Source organism: Tympanuchus pallidicinctus, unplaced genomic scaffold (assembly GCF_026119805.1).
Source record: "Tympanuchus pallidicinctus isolate F22 unplaced genomic scaffold, pur_lepc_1.0 scaffold1, whole genome shotgun sequence".
NCBI classification, from domain to species: Eukaryota; Metazoa; Chordata; class Aves; order Galliformes; family Phasianidae; genus Tympanuchus; species Tympanuchus pallidicinctus.
This window is the reverse complement of record NW_026294618.1, coordinates 71,649,220-71,669,671: the sequence shown is the minus strand read 5'-3', so window position 1 is coordinate 71,669,671 and position 20,452 is coordinate 71,649,220. Positions and strand designations below refer to the sequence as shown.

General features: G+C 48.7%; 1 long non-coding RNA gene across 8 annotated transcripts in view; it reads left to right on the top strand.

Annotated features, from left to right (window-relative positions):
• LOC128075338 (uncharacterized) overlaps positions 1–20,452 on the top strand; it is a 74,552-nt gene that overhangs the window by 35,763 nt on the left and 18,337 nt on the right. The window contains exon 3 of one of the 8 annotated variants that reach the window (XR_008203789.1): positions 19,810–19,945. The exons of 6 other annotated variants lie outside the window; for them this stretch is intronic. This is a non-coding gene — a long non-coding RNA (uncharacterized LOC128075338). Of the gene's footprint in view, positions 1–19,767; positions 19,946–20,452 lie in introns of all 8 variants that reach the window. One more of the 8 variants, XR_008203790.1, reaches the window with a different exon arrangement.

Here is a 20,452-nt window from a genome sequence, read left to right as displayed (position 1 = left end):
ACTTGTGTAGATATAGCATAGCCTGTAAACAGAGAGGTAATGAATGAGTAGATCATTATTTATGACTTTTAAGACTTCAGAACACAACTCAGAAATCCCATGTGCATGAAGCAATCCATATAAGACAAAAGATATTAGAAAGAGAGTGATAAGCGAGCCTTTCATTTGATCTAGCAGGGCCATTCCATTTAATTTTTTTTTTTACAAACTCTTCATCCTATTTTAGATGGACATTCCATCAGGAAGATGAGGTATTCTCATTCTACATCTTTAAAACTGGTGTCATTGGAAGATCAGAGTGTTGTTCTTTGTGTTGTTTTTCCCGAATTCTGTACTCCCCAAACTACTCTGAAAGCAATGAATATATTCCCATGGCAACAGAAGCACAGAGCCTGGGAACCGATCTCAGCAGGGCTCCTCCTCTGGCAATCCCCAGCCGGTGTAAATCGAGCATCTCGTGCTGGCACAGGTAGCTGCTGAGGAAGGCATCATTTTGGGTTTGAGTTTCACGAAGCAGTATACACAGTCCCAATGAGCCGTATCTAAGTCTGTAAAATTGTAAGTGCTGTAAAATAGGTGGGAGGGGGAGAGTGGTAAAGAGTGCTTTTGTGTCTTCTTCATCTATCTGTACATGGGGGAAACCCAGGACCAAGATGACATGGGTGCTGCCTGCAGGTTGAACAGCCTGCAGCAATACTCACCTTGTGAGCAGTGCCATGATGCTTGTGAAAAACTGCATAAAGGAGAAAGCCAGGTCAGTAGCAGGGCCAGGGGAAAGCCCCTGGCTGCTTGGAAGTGCCGCTTAGCCTGGAGTGACAAAGCATGTTGGATCTCATTCTTGTCTCATTGCTTGTGGGGGCTGTGTGTGGGCAGTCCTCTAGCTAGTGCATGTGCAGTGGGGGCCCACTTGCTGCAGCCCCATGGGATGGGGGGTTGCACCTACAGAAAGGTGCCAGCAGCAAAAACCCACTGCATTCTCCCTGTTAGCTTTGCTTCCTTTGTTCAGCCACTGTTTCATTCTGGAAGCACCTTAAGCCCCTCAATCAATAGAGGTTTGCTAGGAAGATGGTAGATTCCCATCAGACTGAGATCCAGATACAGCCAGAGAGTACAACCAGAACACCTCTAACCAAGCCCTGCCACCTTTCTCCTCCTCTGTGGCAGCTCAGACTGCGCTCATCAGGAGTGGGGAAGTTGGTGGGGAAAACGTTGGGAAACTTCTAGAGGTGCTAATTAAGCAACTTTAGGTTATAAACATCTTTAATTGGACTAATTTTTGGTGTCACATATTGCATCTTGATGAGAAGAGTCCTAAAATTAAAGCTGTTTTAATCTGTCTCCTGTTCCTTCTCTCTTCTGTTTGTCTTTCTGGTTGCAAAGAAAAAAAAAATCACTGACACTTCTTGGGCTTTAGTGAATACTGCTATTTTTAAGGCGTTAAATTTGATTTACTTCAAATCTGACCCAGAACTCCATGCTGAGACCAGACTGCCTTTACCAGTGCTGTAGCTAGCTTCCCATTTTTGCATGCAGATTTTAAAAAACAGATGAAAATCAGGCTGGTAAAAGATGCTAGCACACCCCCACCTTAACTAGTAGTGTCCTTTATTTTAATCTCTGACCAGGGATCCTGAAGTACATCACTGTCTTCTTGTGACAAATGGAATGTCATCCTCCTTTCTTCTTTTTTCTTTTCTTTTCTTTTTTAGTAAATGTTTCTTAAATGACAGAGTTGGTCTTGTATTGAATTACAAGATCCAAACACCACCCATTTTCCCTTTGTGGCTCTTCATCACTGTCATGGGCTAGCTGATATTCTCCAGTCTCTATGGAAGCTGGCTTTCCAGTCCACACCAGGCAGGTCATGGCCTGCTCTGCTCAGGGAATCACTAAATATGTCAGGTTTCAGAATTCCCTGTTTGAACTGGTTACAAGTTCAGGAGTACTTGCTGGTGTATGTCTTGTGCAAGATCAGTCAGTCAGTCAATCAATCCGTGCCTCAAAATTAGTGGCTCTCTGATGGCATGGAACTGTATGAGCATGGGGGCCAAGTGAAGGAAGAAGCATGACAGATGCGTGAGATGTTCTCAAGTTCAGGAATTTTCAAGGGTAGTGGGATGGTGCCAAGCAGCTTTGGGACTGCAAGGAAGGAGAAACACAAGCAAGGTATCTTCTCCCTTGCAGAGGCTGTCCTCTCACTTTGTCCCTTCTCTGCTGATCTTCCATAGCTCCTTGTCAGCCTCAGTGTAGGCAGAGAGGGGGAGCCTGTGGCCTCCTGTGTGCCTCCCTGCTAGCGAGCTCTGCTCCCCCTGCCAAAGGGTCAACACTTTCTCAACTCAGCTGGGTGTTTCATAGCTTGCACAACTCTCATTTGCTTGAGGATTTTTCTGAGGGGGTACGGTGCCAAGAGTTGCACTGTAGAGGTTGTATTTCACTTCCACAAGGCTGCTTGCCATTTTCACAGTATCTCACACCATCATGGAGCATGCTGTAGGTAATAGAAACCTTTAGTTGATGGTTCATGGTGTGGTTTGCTTTGCAAGCCCTGCTCACAGGAAACAGAGCCTGCAGTCTCTCCACATGCATAAGGGAATGCATCTCCTTGTGGCAGACAATTTGCTATGAAATCTCCTGGAACTGCTCCAGCTCTGTATACTCTGCAGAAAGACCATGCTTGGGTGGTTTTGTGCTGGGCCTGCTCCCCCCAGCCCGCTGTGCGCTCTGGGCTGCAGCCAGGAGGAGAGGTAGCCTCTCCGAGGGAACCGCTCTAAAATGGCTGCCTAAGTGTGGCCCGGCCCTGCGGCAGCAGCCCAGCCCCTACAGCAGAGCTTGGGCCTTGTGAGCCTGCAGGGAAACATCGCCTAAATCTGGGGGGAAATCCTGAAAAGCCCTTTGTGAAGAGTGTATTTTTGCAACAGCCTGTTTCCTCCTTCCCTCTCCTTCCTTTCCCCACCGCTTTGTCTGCTAAATAAAACAACCTACATTTTTGACCTGAATTACTTTAAGTGTCCCTGAAGGCATGTACAGCTACTAGGACTGTGGAAAGGTTTTCTTCTCTAGTGCGGTTAGATAGCTCTGATAGAGACAGGTCTCAGGCTTGATCCCCCGGTATGAGTGCTGTATTTACGTTTTGCCGTACAGAAAATCTGTGTTTGCATTTTTGTAGCACTGTCCATCGCAGAGAAGCTTGGGCTGCTTTATGAACAGGCACTGATCCTGTGGGGCAAATCTCTCCCCGTTTCAGTAGGTGAGACCCAGGGAAAGCTGCAACCCAAATCCTTGCCTCTGCCCTCACTTCTTTGCTGCTGGGGCTTGGGGTGCCAGGCCCCAACCCCTCAGGAGCGATCTGTCTGTCAGCCCTGAGCGTGCTCCTGCTCTTACTGCACGTTCCGAGTGAGGGGTTTTTGAAAGGACAATGAAATTGCTCATTTTGGCCTGTTTTAGCACCCTCTCCTATAACACGCATGGCAAGCCTGGCTGAATTAAACCAGCCATACTAATTTCTCTTGTTAGAACAGCCCTGCGTAATGCACAAAATGCTTGGCTTTGGAGGATGATATTACAAAGAAGGACACTGTAATTTAGTGGCTCATTTAATGTGAACCAAGAGAAATATGAGGCATGCCAATGCCGCATTGGGGCTCTATTTATATCCTTTTTGGTGTATGGTATGATTTATAATAAAGGATCATTTTTATATAGTATTACCGTGGTAATGGAGCTTACTAGGCTACCATGTCTGAAGTTAGGAAATATTGTATTAGAACAAGTTCTTTTAACACAGCGTAAGAATAGCCCTTTCTCCAGTATTAATTCTTGATTCCAAGCTTCTTAAAATAAATATCGATGCGCTCTGTTTATCTAGGACGCTGGGCTTTTATGAATGCAGCACCAGGACCTTCATGTCTGAGCCCAGGAGATGTTAAGTTCAACCCCATTTGGCAGTAGCCAGCCTCCACACTCAGCACCTCTGGTGATTTTGCTCACCCGAAGCACTGTCCATGGGAGGCCCAGGAAAAGGGAGAGAAACAGAAAGCAGAAGAACCCTGTTTGGCTGTTGAGCGTGCTGTGACAGACTGAGGGGAGCATTTCCCTCCTCCACCCCTAAGTGCATGGCCAGCAGTGGGGTACTGCTCTGAGCCGGGGCATGAGGATGCGGGAACAGAGGGGATGCTGGCAGGAAGGAGGAGGAAGGAGCAGTGTTTACTCCTAGGAGCTTTTCTGAAGGCCACACAGCGAGCAAACAGTGGAGCCAGGATTAGAGCGGAGCCACTCCTGGCACCTTGCCCTCAGAGTGATTCAGAGCTTGTTTCCTAAGCTAGAGAGCTGGTTGAAGTTTCATTTGTCTATCTAGACAGCAGCGTGTTCTGCTTCCCATTTAAAGCTCCAGAGCCTTCTGGTGATTCACAGTGCAGGCAGCAGTCCCCTGCCTGCTGGTTCTGGTGCCAGCCAGCACAGTGCCTGTGAGTCTTCAGTGCTGTCATGCAGATAGCAAAGGCATCAAAGTGGGTGTAGAGAGAAGGCGGGAAATAATCAGCTGGAAGGATATGAGGATATGGGGAACTGTCATAGGCATGGCTGCATCATGGCAACTGTCCCTTCTGCTTGAAGCTGTGGTGTGAGATGGCAAAATGTGAAGGTGCAGGAGAAGAGCTGGTGGCAACCCTGCCATCCTAGTCTGGTATGAAGGAATGGCAACCACAAGCAGACCTCCTCTGGTGCCATCCATAGCAGCACATGCCCCAGCCCAGTCCCCCTTCTGCTCCATGCAGTGCCATTCCCTGTCCCCAGTCCATGCTGCTTTGCTGGAGGGGGCACCCCTCTGATTGCTCTCAGGGCCCCCTGGGGACATAACCGTTGTTGCCAGCTGTGAAGGTGACACACAGAAGCTGACAAAGCCAGAGCTGACTCTGCTTCCCACTGAGCCAACCTCAGTGAAATTGCCCAGCCACTTTGAATAAAAATGAATTAAGTAGCCTGGCAGTAACTCAGACCATATTTTATTAACTTGGACAGAACTGAGTAACATTAATCCCCCTCCCTGAAATTTCTTATTTTACAGCCAGGTTCTAATATATTAAAACGTGCTGGCAAAGTTTTTGGTAGGTTACAATCCACTTGTCACCAAACAACACACAGCCCAGCATTACCACTTAGGTAGGGGCTGAGAAGCAGTGAGAGGTCAGGTGAGTTCCTGCAGCATTCCACATACCTGGTCAGAGCACCAAGGAGTGAGTGGCTGCTGTAGCACCTGCAGCTTGTGCTGTAACCTCAGAAAAGTCACCAACAACTTGCCCTGCATGATTTTCTGTGTGACTGATGCCTGGCTGTTCCAGGCCGGTGCAGGCTGGCTCTGGCCCTGGGGGTGCATCACTCTGCAGGGGTGCTGTTGAGAGATAAGTCTTTTCTTAGAATCGTGGGATCATTAAAGTTAGAAAAGACCTCTGAGATCATCTAGTCAAACTGTCAACACGTTACCACCATATCCACTAAACTAAACTTTGTCTTAGCTCAGCAAAATGCCTGAAGAAGTCTGTGACTTACTCTGAGCCTCAGTTTCTCTGCAAAACTGGGGACATCCTTCTGGACTGCTGGGTATTAGACCTCAACTCTAGTCCCATCAGAAACCAGAATAGGCTCTGTGCTCTAGGCTGAAGCCCTAGCAAGAAATACGACTGCTCTGCCTTTCCTGTTTATTAGGAATAATAATCCTAATAATACTTTGCACATCAGTAAGAGCTTCCATCTGAGGAAATTAAAGCACTTTGCAGTCATTAATGATTTAAGATGCTTAGCCCATCTCTGAGATAAGTAGGGAAAATCATCCTCATTTTTACAAATGGGAAACTCAAGTGAACTGTAGTCGAGTAGCTATGTAGGAAGGCAGCAAGGAGGCAGGTCAGAGCCCCATCCCTGTGGCTTCCAGGCTCATCATGTCCATGTGGCTGAGCCATCCATGGAGCTGCCAAAAGTTGCACTGGGAGAGGACGATGCAACAGGATGGGACAGGGTGGGTGCCCACGGCCCTGTCTGCTTCCTTGGGCTGGCTGCAGGCACTGCCGCCATTGGCCCTTCAGGGCGGTTACAGGGAGAAGAAATCCTGTTATAAATAGTCAGCTGAACTCTGGGCAGTGAACTTTTTGTACATAGCTGCCTTGTAAAATGAAACTACCCTGTGCCTCCCTTGGTGGAAAAAGAAAGCGAGCTGGGACCACACCTCTCCTGTTCTGTGTGTAAATCTGCCCATCGGGACCTGGCAGCACTCGCCTATTTAAATGAAATACTCATTATAGACATGGGACTGCTGGGTGGTTGCTCGTTAACCGTTTGGGGCACAGCTTGAAATAGCACGGCTTGGCCTGGGCCAGGGGCTGAAACAGGATTTTCCACCTCGTAGAGCAACCAGATCTCAGCTGCCTGCTTCCCTCCGCTATGCAGAGCTTATAAATAACCCCTTTCTCATCTTCAAAACAGCTGCTGTTTTGTTTTTTTTTTTTTCAACACACACAACATAAAAGAGAGCAGAGCAGGCAGGCGATAGTGAAAGTGCCACCATGTTGCTCTCTTTTAAAGTCTGCTTCCCTCAGTGCAGAAGGAGAGCCCTGGCTGCCCACTGCTGCCCATAGCTGTGCTGGGGCCGTGCCCGCAGTGCTCCTTGCCTTATCCTCACTTCACCTCTCGGCTCTTACTGCCCTTTCCTCTCTGTCTCCGGCTCTTTGACTAATAGCTTTGCTTGCTTTTTATATCTGCGCATGTGGCACATCTGGAGCAAGGCGTGCCTCTGCTTTGTTGTTGTTGTTTTATCTTCCCCTCTATCTATATGTACGAGCTAGTATTTTTCGCTTTACTTTCCACTGCCATGGCAACTGCTGGCTGTTTGGCAAAAAAAGCTCACGGGGAAGAAAAGGGGCTCAGAGCACTCAGCTGGCAGATGTCCAGTGTAATCATGCCGCAGCGCCGAAATGAGGCCGCTGGCGGGCTGCCCAGCTGCAGAGAACAAAGATGTCAGTTCCCTGCGCTGGCGGCGGCGCGGGCTTGGCACCCCTATATGGCTTCCCAGAACTCCTCGCCTTGGCCGCCTTCCATCCCCTTCAGGGCAGCAAACAGGATTAGCACACACAGACTTGTTTTTCTCTTTTCTCCTCCAACTGTTCCAATGACATCATCCCTGCTGCATTCAGCTGCCAGCAGGGTGACTTTGTTGGGTTTTTTGTTGTTGTTGTTGTTGTATTATTTTTTTTTTTTAACAGGAAAAAAGAAAAATGCACACACGCCATAGAGCACAATGTTTTAGGTAATGTTAAATGAAAACCCTCAAAGTGCAGCGAGCTCAAGCACATGAAGCCAGATGCGCTGTATTTTTTTTTTTTTTCTTTTTCATAATTGAATTCCTGCAAGATAAAAATCTCATTTTCCTCAGTAGGCTGTAATCAGCGCTCGCAGAGCTGTGGTTTCCAACTGCCCTCGTCATGTGCTTCCTTATGAAACTCCACCGAGAAATCGCCTTGGCACGGGCACCCATTTAAAGGGCCCGGGAGCGGGCAACAACCCCGGCACCCCAAAGCGACCTGGGGCTGAGGGGTGCCAGGACCCCCACCCTGCCCACTTTGGGGCCCTGGGCTCTGCAAGGTGGTGCCTGCCCTGCTTGCAGCTCTGCTGGCAAACCGCTGGGCTTAGGAGAGCTGTTAGTTGCTGCTGGCCATGACAGGGAGAGAATGCATTTCATCTCTCATAGTCTAGTTGTTGGGCTTTTTTTAGCTTCTAGACATCTGTGGGGCATTTTCCTCTCTTCACTGTGTCTCTTTGCCAGCTGAACAGCACAGCAGTGCTCTACTCCCCAGCACTGCGGGAGCCCCAGGAGTGCCACCTTTGGGGAATTTGGGCAACAGCCGACCCATCCTTCCCACCCTTCCCACTGCCTCTCACCGTGGCCCACCTCCCACCACGTCCCCTCTCCCCAGGGCTTGCTTCCTCAGCTGCAGTGCTCCTGTTTCCCTTGGCATGGACTGCAGGATGCGATGCGCGTTTCCTCTTATCACTGCACCCAAGCAAGCCCTGGAAGCGGCCTGGCAAGAATAGTGTGCACTACACAAGGGATGAGTCAGTGGTGGAAAGCTCCTGCTCTGGGAACCAGGCACATAGGTGTGCCTGCTGGCTCTTGGGGTGGACCCAGCTGCCGGCAGCCATGCTGGTGCATGCAGCCTTTGCCTACTTCTGCTTTTGGCCTTGAAGAGCTGTGGGGGCACAGGGACAGATGGCTGCTCTGGCTCTGCGTTGGGTCATTCAGGCTTTCTGGTGCATGGATGGACAGAAGGACACACTGCATGACAAGCAGGGGCTGCTAGGAAAGCTTTATGTAAGAGGCTTGCAGTACAGCAAGTGTTCCACTCCCAGAGCTCCACATCGAAGTTGGCAGCACTTCAAAACCTCTGTTTCATAACTGGCGAGAAATAGGATTTTCTAACAGCCCTGGGATGACTCTGCCTGTTGTGCAGGGACCTGGGATTTTATGAGATGTTAACGGTTAACCAGGCAATGGCCTACATTGTTCAGTAGCTCCCTTCCCCATGTGGAGGTGCATGTTTCTATCAGGCGGCACGCTGTCTGCCAGCAGCCTTAGCCCCCCTGCCCACCTGCAAATAACAGAACTCAGGAATTAATTAGCAATTAATTGCAACCAAATAATTACAGAATCAACTGTCAGGAGAGGTGCTGTGAGTGGTTTTCCCAGGATGGGAACTGCCCTTTGAGCTTCCCAGGATGGGGTGCTTGCAGGAGCCCTGGGCAGGGGGCAAGCTGGAGGGGTGCTTTCCTGGGAAATGAATTCCTGGGGCACTCGGATTTCCTGGGAAAACGGGGCAAAGCAGAGCTTTGCTCCCTGCTCCTGTGCCAAAGGGGATGGCAGCATGCTCCCTTCTGGGCTCTTGTCCATCCCCCGCTCTGTGCTGAGATGCACTGATGGCACAGGAAAGTCACGAAAAAAAAAAACAAAAAAAAAAACCACGAGCGCATTAGATGTATTCATGGAGATGGAACAGGACCAGGTATTCATCTTATTCATCTCTCTCCTTGTTGATGAGGAGTTATCCTCTCCTGGACATTATCCAGCATTTTGTCCAGCCTGGTTTCCAATGATTCAAGTGATGGGGCTTCCTTTGGGAGATTCCAACACTATCTAATGCACTTTGCTGTTCAGAAGTGCACCTCATTCTGTTTGGCTCTGGCAGCCCTTCTCCAGCTGTGGGTCTGCCTCCCAACACCCCAGCTGTGGTGACCTGCTGTCCCCTCTGCTGCCCTCAGCCACCCAGGCTCCAAAGCACCTCTGGGTGCAGAGGCCCTCCCAGTGTGGAGACACGTAGGTCCAGTATGTGTCCAGACAGTTTGACCAAGCCAAGGAGAGGTGGTGGTGGCTTCATGACAGTTCTGTGGTTCTCCAGCTCTGGGCCAGCAAGCCTGAGCTCAGTGGCTGGCACAGGAGAGTGCAGCTGGAAGGATGCTCTATTTAATGCTGACTACTAAGGGCCCACAGGGGCTGTCCTGGCCAAGTAGGACTGCTCCTGGCCACAGAAACACCCTGGCCACAGAGTCTTTTCCTTGGCCATGGTCCCTGTAAAGGGTCAGGCAAGAGGTTTGGGTGTAGGAACTTCTCTGTGCAGCTTCAGGATGAAAAACTGCCAGGCCTGGTTGAGCTCAGTCTTGCTCCTCACCAACACCACCAGTGCACTTAGAGAATATCTGGTGCCCACGTGCCTGAGAGGGGGATGCAAAGGCTTCTTGCGCATTCAGAATATCAGGGCAGGCCTAAGTTTCACATGTGAGAGCACCTAACAGGCAGCAGTTTCCTTTCTTTCACAGAAATGGCCTGAACAACCCCTGTGCTGCAAAGAAGCTGCAACCTGCAGCTGGATCACACCCGGTGTCCTCCTCAGCACCTTGTATAAAGGTGCAGGAGGTCCCCTGTTCCCCACCAGCCAGCTTGAATTTGCACTGGAGGATACATTTCTGTGTCTGAGTCTCTCCTTGCCTCCTCATCCAATTCCCATTCTCTGCATCCCTTTACTTGCAGCTCTTTGGTGCAGAATGCTCCACGATGGGTCCTGAGCTCTTCCACCTGTGCTCCCATACCCAGAAGAAGTCCCAGCCCCAGTTCCTCCCATGCCACATCTTCTCATCTTCCGGGCACTTGTGGCTCAGCATGCCTTGGCCAGGGTCAGATGTTGCTCCTCTGGCCAAACCCCTTGCAGCAGGACACTGTGCTCTCCCTCTTTTTGTTTCCTTTTGTTTATAGTACTTGATCCAGCTTCCAGGCCATGCGCAAATGCTTCACTCCCAGCCAAGTTGAACTTGTTTCAAGGAAGATTGCACAAGAGCCCTGTGGTGTTGCTGGGAGCCAGGCATGCTGGACTAGCTGCTTTGTCCTCCTGGCCCCAGCCCTGCCCAAGGACCTGCTGGCACCGATCCCACCACTGTGCAGTCAGCAGGATGCCTCATGGGCTGTGGGAGGAGCAGCAAAGTCCAACAGAGATCATGAACAGGCTTTGCAAATTTAAGGAAGAAAAAAAAAAGGGGACACCAAGAGCGGCAGAAGTTTCTCTGGGTTGATTCGCTCTCTGTTCAAGCCGTACTGACTGCTGGTAGTGGTTCCAGCTCACCTAGGTATAAATCACTTATCTTCTGGTTACACCAGCTCCAGTCTGTACTGGGGCTGAGCAGTAGGACCACTGCTGGCCTCAGCAACCGCTCCGAGCCTTGTGTTAGCCAAAATAGCTCTGCCAAAGTCAGTGGAGAGGAGTGCTCCCAACAGCAGGTATGTCCAGCAGCCTGAAGCAGCCTATGCTTTAGCAGGTCCTGAAGAAACAGCTCAATGGCTCACCTCTAGCAGGCTGTCTCATCTTTGGCCATAGGAAGCACTTACCTCTCACTTCACAAGCACTGTGTGAATTCCAAGTGACAAGAAAGCCTTGCTTTCTATCCACAGGTTTAAAAATGCTGCAGGCAAGTAAAAAGCATTGAATTTTCTATTGTTGTTGATTTTGTTTTGTTTGGTTGGTTGTTCTGTCTTTTCACTGACCTTGTCAACACAGATAGCAAAGAGCTGATGGGGGAATACTTGGAAAAATCAAACCTATCTACACAAGCATACTGCAGTAGAGTGGACCCTGAGAGAATATACTGACCTTCTCAGCCTCTGTCAATTATTTTTGAAAAATCATGGAGAATGAGAAGTTGCAGGGCATGGAAGATTCTTCATCAGTTTGCGTTGAAGAAGTTGAAGTGCCTCGTGATACCCATTGCCATCATCATGAAGAAACTTCGCTTCCTTCCCTGACATGGGAGCCTTCACACTTTGAAGTAATTAGGAGTGACTTAAAATCCCTTGAGAAAGCCCTGCCTTTCCCAGAGGTGGGATTCATCCAAGCTGATTGCCGAAGTTTGAAAATCATAGTCCAAGCTGATTGTCCTAGTTCTGCTTGCAGGGCATGAGCAGGAGCAGTCATCCCACAAAACATGCCTTGCTTATATACCAAATGGGACCTAACTCTTGCTGAAAGTGCCCATCTTCCCCACAGCACAGTGGGATTTGGTTAGCTGCAGGTACCTATATAGGGAAGGTGTGCACTGAATGGTGTGGCCTAGTCTGGAGAAACAACTTGCTTTTGACCTTTCAAAGCCATAGAGATTGTTCCCCATCACCCACTGTGGATATGTAGTGACATACCATGGATGTGAATGAGCCTGCCCTCTGTTTCCCCTCACCCTTCACATACAGCCCACAGGGTGAAAATGCTGACAGATGCTAAGGTCTGAGGGGCTACTTGGACCTTACATTTCATCCATTCCCTTGCCCTCTTTGAGCCCGAGTGTTTGTATTTGGGTGCTCCAAATTCTGCCTGTCTCCCATGTCTTAGTGCAGCTTCTTAGCTGTTGGCTGTCTCATTAAAAGCCTTGATGAATGCAATGATGCAGCCCCCAAATTATTCTCCCTTTCACTGATTTCATTTGAGTACATGGTAATATTTTCCCCATACTTTCCAATTTAACATAATGCTGATAAATGATATGACACTGATAAATTTTCATTTTATTTAAGGCTGTTTATCATCCATATCTATTATGGAAAGTCATCAATTATGCAAAAAGCGTGCATGTTTAAAGAGCCTTTAAAGTGTCTCTATTTATGGATTGTATGTTGCGTCTTCTTTCCCCCTTGCCTGAGCACATACCAGTGAGGTTCCTCCATTAAGTATCATTTTTGCACAAAGAGCCTGAAAAATGGAACTTGACAGGGGCATCCTAGGCAGGCTGGAGGCTTGCTGCAAAATATGGCTGTGCTATAAAAATCTCACTTCACAGGAGAATCCCACAACCCTCCAAGCTAGGTCTACATCAGAAGACCAGTAAACCAGACAGATGCAGTGTGCCTTTGGTCAAAAAGCCACACTCTGGTGCTCTCCTGAAGCTGCCTTCCACAGCTTAGCCAAGGCCTCTTGGTACATGTGAATACCGCCAGTCCCGCTGTGGGTCCTGGAGGGCTCTCACTGGCAGAGGAGCACAGCTCACAGCTCGGCTGTGCTGTGATTTTCGCAGTCCCCTGGAAAAACTGCATCATTGCAGCTCATCTCTGAGCTTGCACACAGACCTGTTTGCTAAAGAGGACCTTATTCTGCTTGCAGGGCAGCATCTTTGCAGTCACCTTGCATGAATACCGTTGTAACTGCCAGCTTGTTGTGGTGTGTGTATTAAATCACAGTGCTGGGGAAGTTTTGCAGTGAGTAAGGCGAGTCAGAGAGCAGACACCTCACAGAGGCCCTTTAAAGCGGTCTGAGACGCTGGCATCTTGGATCATTTTTTTCTTTCCTTTCAAGACGCTGGGGAAAAAAAGAGCTAAAGTAAGGAAATTAGATTGTAAAAAGCTAATTTACCAAACAGCACCGTCCTGGCCTGAATCTGATCTCACATATGAAGCGCCAGTAAATCCCGAGTCACCCTGCACTCATCTGGATGCTCCTTGGCAGCAGCGCGGCTCTGTTTATTCAGGTCTGAGGGGGTCCGCAGCTGTGGTGGCAGCAGCGTGCGACAGGAAAGGGAGAGTTTTCTCACACGTCTGACACAAGACTCCAATTGTGGTGACTGCTGGCGCTGACCTCCCCGTGCAGGGGCTGCTGGCAGGAGGCACTGCAGGCTGTGCTGGCAGCCATGCCTCACTCACGGTCCCCAGCTCGCCTCTCCCTGCTTCCTCCCAGCTCCTGCAAAATGGAGCACTCGAGACATTTAACAAAAGCTGCGCAGATGCGGCTTCTTCCTTGGGTTATCGGGAGGCTGAAGCAGCAACTGGCTTTCTGCTCCTCGGAGATGCAGGCTCCTTGCTCTGCATCCCAGCGGCTGTAGCAGCAAATCCTAAATGTGCGGGTTCCCTAGGCACTGTGCGCTCACGGGCCTACTCCAGTGAGATGGTTTGCTCTGAATTACACTTCTAGATGCCTGTAGCGTTGGGAAGTGTCCTGCGGCTGCTGCAGGTTTGGGTACTTACATAGCTCTCTGAGGTAATTAGTTGTGCTTTTAAATTACTTACAGTTTCTGTCGTGCTGTAGGGGATGTGTCGGGTTGTGACAAAGAAGGGAGCGTGAAGCCAGCGCAGTGGGATGTGTGGTGGCATCTGGTGTTTTTAAATGTGCCATACAAGGTCACCTCTGTGCTCTGCCTGCACCCTGCCTGCTCACCGCAGAGCTTGATGGACTTTGCCATGAAATCATTCATTTTCTTTCACTCTTCCTTTTCTCTCATAGCCATCAGGAGATGCCCTTGGCAGTGTGGTGTGCCTTTAAGCCAAGCAAGCAATAACGCAAGAGAGGATTTGGAGCCATTGTATCTTTTACAGAGTGCATTAAAGGCATGAGATCAAAGGCTGGCTACCTCTTGTGCTTGAAGAGTTCCTGTGGCACATTAGCAGGGAAATTTTCTTTACTGGCTCAAATGGCTATGCACACTTTCCATTAAGATTCTGTTTTTTTCCTCCAGACTCACAGGAGGAGGATGGCTTCTCCCATCACACACTGCCTCACAGTGTTCTTGTCCTGGTCTGACCTGACTGTCACAAAGCTTGCTATGGATTTTGTACCTGTGCTCTGACTGTTGGGCTACATCAGAACTGCTCTGCCCAAAGGAAACCATTTGCGTCACAACTGTGAGCAAGTCCAGCTTCTCTTGTGACATACAGAAAACTGTTATTCAACTCAGGTAGCTCTCTTCCTTACATGATGACAAAAGAGTGATGTTTGTTTCTGGCCCTCTGGAAGACCACCCATGGCCCTCAGTGTCCCAGCAAGGTCTTGTGCATGTGAACATCCCTGAGGCTGCTTTTTGGAGATGGCTGTCACATCATATGGGCCAGTTCCACTATATGCCAGTGATCCATGCTATGGCTTTGGTATTTCGCTTCTTCTGCTGAACATACTTTCCAGTACATCCTGGGAGCATGCCTGTCTTGCCATAACTGCATCCCATGGGCACCCCAAGTCATTAATCACCTTTTTCCCTTCTGCTGGTTCCGGACGAATTCCCAGTTCATAGCATAAGTTCCTGCTGTTAATCCATAAGCCATAACCTTTATGTTGGGTAGTGTTCAACACAATTAGATTTCCATTACATGATATTCTTTCCTGCAGTTAAACACGACTTGCTTTACTTATGCAGCCAACCTCAGGTGAGATTTAATTGTAACCTTGGGGTTCGAGCTCTGTGCTTGCATATCACTCTGTGAACCCTCCAGTCCACCAACCCATCACCTGTATTCATCTCAGTATATGAGCAATTATCCACAGCTCTCTGCAGCCTCGTTCTGCCGGGCTGAGCACAGAGGATGCAGCCAGAAGGGTTGTTCAGCGCTGGCACAGCCAACCTGAGACTGAACAGCAGCCTTGTGCAAAGAACCCACTCTTTCCAGAGCAACCATTAACTGAAGAATGAATCCAGGATGGCTGGGAGTCAGGTCACCCTGACTGCAATGTAAACATGGTACCTGCTCTGGTGCAAGCTGCAGTGGAAAACAAAGGCACAATAGACCAGACAAGGTCATTACACACAATTTGATCCAATTATATATCTAAACCCAGGGCTCTTTGTGCTGCGAGTTTGATTTTGTGCTCAGAGGCAGAGAAAACAGCCTTATATATAATGGAGCAGTGCTGGGCACTGCAGTACATCTCTTCTCACATACAGCAGCAGTAATGCCTCCTAAATCCACCTGCCCCTCAGCTGAGCATTCGTTTACCCACACTCCCGTGGCCGCAATTCCCTGCGGTTAAAAAATGTTGGTATGCAGGAAAAGTTTCCTCTGGCAGTGAGGGCTGCGGCCACCCCCCTCCCCGGGCCCAGAGGCTGCTTTGATGCCACAAGAGCATGACAGTAAGAGAAATGCCTGGGGAAGTGAATCAATAGCGGCAGGCCGGCCAGCTGCAGGGTGAGGACCGGGTAAATTGCTGGAAGAAACTTTCCCAGCCACCAGACAAGTTGGGAGAACAATACAAAGAACAGGATGTGAGGCACTTCCCGGCACTGGCGACTCTGCGCCAAGGAGCGCGGCCGCTTCCAGGGCTATCTTTATACCCCTGTAATCTGGAGACATTTTCTACTATTTTCTCTCAATTTCTGTGCTCATTGGGAAGCTGTTGTTTCTTTTAGCTCTCCTTCGGAAAGCCAATCCTTGCTGCAAAAATACGAGGCTGTGTTCCTCCGCCTTTCCTATCAATGCCACTCCTGGCAGATCTCTGAGCAAGATTGGGAATAGTCCAGTTCCCCCTCTGGCATCTGGTTGATAGAGCAATGCCCACACTTTTTGCTTTTCCCATCACTCTCCCTCCTCCCATCCCTGAGGGATGGAGACATTTGTTGCTTGTTCTGATGTCTGTTACCAGACACTCTCATCTCCATGTGTAGATCCCATAAAAGTGCTTCTCCCTAGAATATCTGAGCCATTGCAAGTGAAAGAAAAAAAAACATGATCCTGTGATTTTCCTCCCTGCTATCAGGAAACAGGTTTGTTTGTTTTTTAATGAATGCAAAAGAATGCAGATAGCGGAGAGGAAAAGCCTGGGCTCTGAGCTCTGTGTTTCTTTATTTAGGTTCCTCCGTGTGCATCAGCTGAGCCCAGCAGGCGGCAAAGCAAGAGGTGGATGTTATTTCAGGAAAAGCCTGGCCCCTTGGGCTTGAGACAGAGCAGCATCCCAGGCTGCAGTCCCCTGGCTCTTGTTGCACGTAGGGAATTTGGGCAGAAAAAGGAATCCCAGCCATGCAGCTTTTCTCACCTAGGTTTTGCAGAGCAGGTGTACCAAAGGCAGCTCAATTCTACTGGGACAGGTCACAAGGTACTGCATGCTCTGGTATTTCCCACTTCTCTGGCGCTGTACATTAAAACAGGAGACCAAAGAGCATTTCTGTGGCATAATGTAGGAGACTGATGGTATATGACGGTGCTGGAGGCCCTGCTGCTCGTGGGAGCGGGGTGTATGCCACGTGGGAGAAGTAGCGGTGCCCTGTGGTTGTGCTAGGTGGCATGGGCTGAACAGCAGCAAAAGGCTCCTTCCAGCCGCAGGCATGCTGCAGTGCTCTCTGGAAACCACAGCTGAAATCACAGTCACATTGATGTCAACACCAAAAAGGAAAAACAAACAGCAAAGCAATGTGACAGACTCAGCACAATATTTCTCTTAACTTACTGATCAACACTTCATGCAAGTTTTAGGTGTTTCTAGCTTACTGAAAGTCCAATTCTACTCTCAAAACATCATGTCAGCATGAAAAGTAGGAGTGTATCACATGCAGTGAGCTGCTTAGACTTTTCATTTTTTCCAAATGTACATATTTTGGCCACAGCTCTTTGCTGAATTTAGCACAGATGCAGGTTTGGTCAGCCTGAACTTGCATCTTTCAGTGCATAAAACATTCATTGCACTTTTTTTTTTACCTGGCTGTAGCCACGATGTTGTGTGAAGTGCTGTTTCACTATACCTGAGTACGTAGGGCACATCTGTTCTTTGGAATCTGAGAAACTCTGAGGTAGGTCACCTTTACCTCTAAAACCAGTGCTCATTTGCACTTTGTAAAGCACATTTCCTCCTTAGTCACGCAGGATTTTTGCTTCTTTCAAAGTATTTCTTTTGTAGCAGATTTTTATGCAGATTTTTATGCAATAACTTATTACTAGGTTGTTTTCTACTGATGCGGAGAAATCTTTCATGCAATTTGCATCCCATTAACAGCTTCATAAGAGATGATCCTGATTCTAATAGCTCTGCACAATAAGCCAGTAAAGCCGAGTATGGAAGGGATTATGAAGTGTATTGCTGTTATACCCGCAAAATGGCTCATTCTTTCGAAACAGAGGCATTGACTCCTCTGACACCAAAGGTTAGTCCTAAGAGTTACAACTGTCTGGTATTTTTTCAGCAGTGCTGTGACTGCTTTTTATATCCTGTTTGTTTTGGTTTTTTTTTTGCCCTGTCCATTTTCTTGTGCTAGCAGCAGTGACCACAAAACCAAAGTAGAGCCCCAGTCCTCAGGGACTGATGCCTCACAGGTGGGTGTCAGATGCAGCCTTCCAGCTGCAAAACACTGCTGGATTCCAACACTGTGATAAAACCAGTGTTACATCATTTCTGTGGCGATGGAACAACAACAGAACCTGCCTTGGGACAGGTACGTGCACTAGCCATTACCTGTCACAAACACCTTCCTGGAGGCATTTTACACCATATACTACAAGTTTCCACCACCTATAGGACAGGCCAGGAGTCTTTGCTGAGGCTTACAGAGATGCTTTGATGCTGCGTGGGCTGGTGGGGTACCAGCCGTGGAAAGTACCAGCCATGGAAATGAGTAACTCTCTCCCTGGTGTCAGTCTCAATCCGCTGTCCCAGAGTTTTCCTACAGTTTCATAAACCAAGGATTTGAAGTGAAGGGCAGACATTAGAAGCTGGCCTCCTGCTCTGAAGAGAGATGGAGGGGAGTGCTTGTGTGGGAAAACTCGTCACTGCAGGAGACCCTGTGTGTTACATCAGTCATGCACAGTGCCTGTGTGTAAGACAGACATAGAGGCTTCATGGCAGTGGTGGCCAAAGTAGCACTCGTGTTGGGGTCACCAGCATTTGCTTATGGGGCATCCCCTATCTGTCTTGGCTGGAAAGCCAGTATGAGCCACCATGGCCACCACAGGCTACTGCTGCTCCCCACACTCACTTGAGCTGTGCCAAAGCAGCCACGTGGTACATAAAGAATGTGACAGACCGGGAAAGCAGCAGCTGGAGGCACTACTGAGAGGTGGTAAGGTTTCTGCTTCTGTCCCTCAGCAAGCACAGGCGTATGCTTATGCTGATACTTCTGTTTCTTGCCAGAGTTAGAAAATTATAGCTGTGGTGGATGAGATGGTGGGGGAGTTGGGCAGTCTGGTGTGGTGGGAAGCTGGCTTGGAGGAGAGAAGGGGGCTGGTGGGACAGGGAACAGTAGGGACCCAGAGCACGGAGGGACCTGCCTAGGGCTCGCTTTTCCTTCCAACGACCAGATCCATCCTTGCCTGCTCCTGCTTCTTCTGGGAACAGCACTGGGGTCACTCAGCCATCTGGTTCCCTCGTGCCCTCTCTTTTCCTGTAGTTCACAGCCTGACATTCCCACACATGAAGTAACAGTCCAGGCTCCTGGGAAATACATGAGAGGGCTCTTTCTTGAACTGTGGCAGTGCCCAGACCACACTCCTTCCTAGCGTACATGTAATGTTGTATGTGTTGTTAACTAGCTCGGTTGCCTAACAGAGAGTTTCCTCCATCTGCAACAAACAGCATATTTTTTTACCTTCTTTGGTCACATTCATACGTACTCCTTTTCTATTTCAATTGCTCAGCCATTATAGGGCTTCAGTGCATTTGAACCACTTGAGTAGTTTCATATGATCTTTGACTTCATGGTCATCAGTGTTGTCATTATGCCTCCATTTGATTTGGAGGTTGCCTGCAAGTGGAGTCCACCACACCAGCTGCTCTCACAGTGCTGATGAGGTGAATGCAGTACAAAAGAGCTCAGTGTTACCCTTCTCATCTCAAGGTCCTCCTCCACCACCCCTGGCCAGCTGGGGTTGCTGCCCTTGTAATGATGAGCCAAAGTTCTTGATCCTCATGTCTGTAGCAGACTCCTGTTCACAGACTGCCATGATGTTGCCAGGCCACAGCTCACCTGTTCAGGCTTGGCATTGGCAGGGGCTCTATCCCAGCTTTGGTTCTGTATGAGCCGTGGTTCTCCGTATGTATGAGCCGTTTGGTTCAGCCGTGGTGGGATGTCCTCTGTTTTTTAGGGCCTTCTGCCAGATGCATGCTCCTCATGCGTGCTCTTCCTGCCATACTTGAGGAGACCTGGCTCCAGAAGAGGTGGTTGTAATCACCTCCTGGAACATGGGGTACCTGTCTCACAAGCCTTATCTCCTGCCTTCAAAATGCTCTTCATGTCCATAGGATTTTATACTAATCCAAGTTTTTGTGCATCTTAAATTTCTAGCATCTGTAGAGTGTAGCTTTACCAAACATTAAAAATAATTTTAACAGCCAGTTTTAACATGACCCTCCCATGCTTTCTTTTCCCTTCCGTTTGGGATCTGAGTTTTCCCTTCCTCTGGCTTGTACATGTTTAGCCCATTGTCTTATTCTTCTACAACCCTTTTATGTATGCTCTCAGACATGTTTTCTTCATTCTGTTTTCTTCATTTTCCATCTCTTGTCTCCCCAGTGGCCTCCAAACCCACCTCTAATCCACTGCCTTCTGCTTCAGATATTTGCACCTTCTGGTTGGCTCTGCTGTAATCTGGATGCCCTAGTGGCAGAAGGGAGGATATAGCTTAGAACTTCCTTCTCCATCAGTCTCATGACAGAAGCAAGGCATTTGCTTTTTCTCCCCAGCAGCAGAGGTATGTGGGATCTCACCCTGGTGGGGCTTGCCATCTCAAACACCACATTCATGTGCACAGAGCTAGCACTCATCTTAGAAGCCCTTCCAGTGCTGGGCCAGCATCCACAGATCTTACCTTAATGTCTTAACACTTCTTTAAGTGTTACCCTTGGTAAAGAATACTTTAGCAAAATGATTATTTTCACTACAGCTGGTGTTCAGTTTTCCAGACACTTGGTACTGTGTAGATTTATGTTTCAGACCACAACAGTTGTAAGTCAAACGTTGTGCTCCTCAGTGTAATTTCCTTTTGCTGTGATTTTATTTCTTCTGGGCCTTCTGGTAATCCTCTCTTAATATTTTCCACTGCAGCACTGCAAGGTCCGTGCTGGCACTGAAGGCTTTTACATCTGAAACACACCATCCTGCTGGCTGTAATTAGTGCTGACATGCACACACACAGACTGCTGCCAGGAAGCAGAAACACTGTCCTTTAGCTTTACTCATATGGAAAAGTCGGAGATTT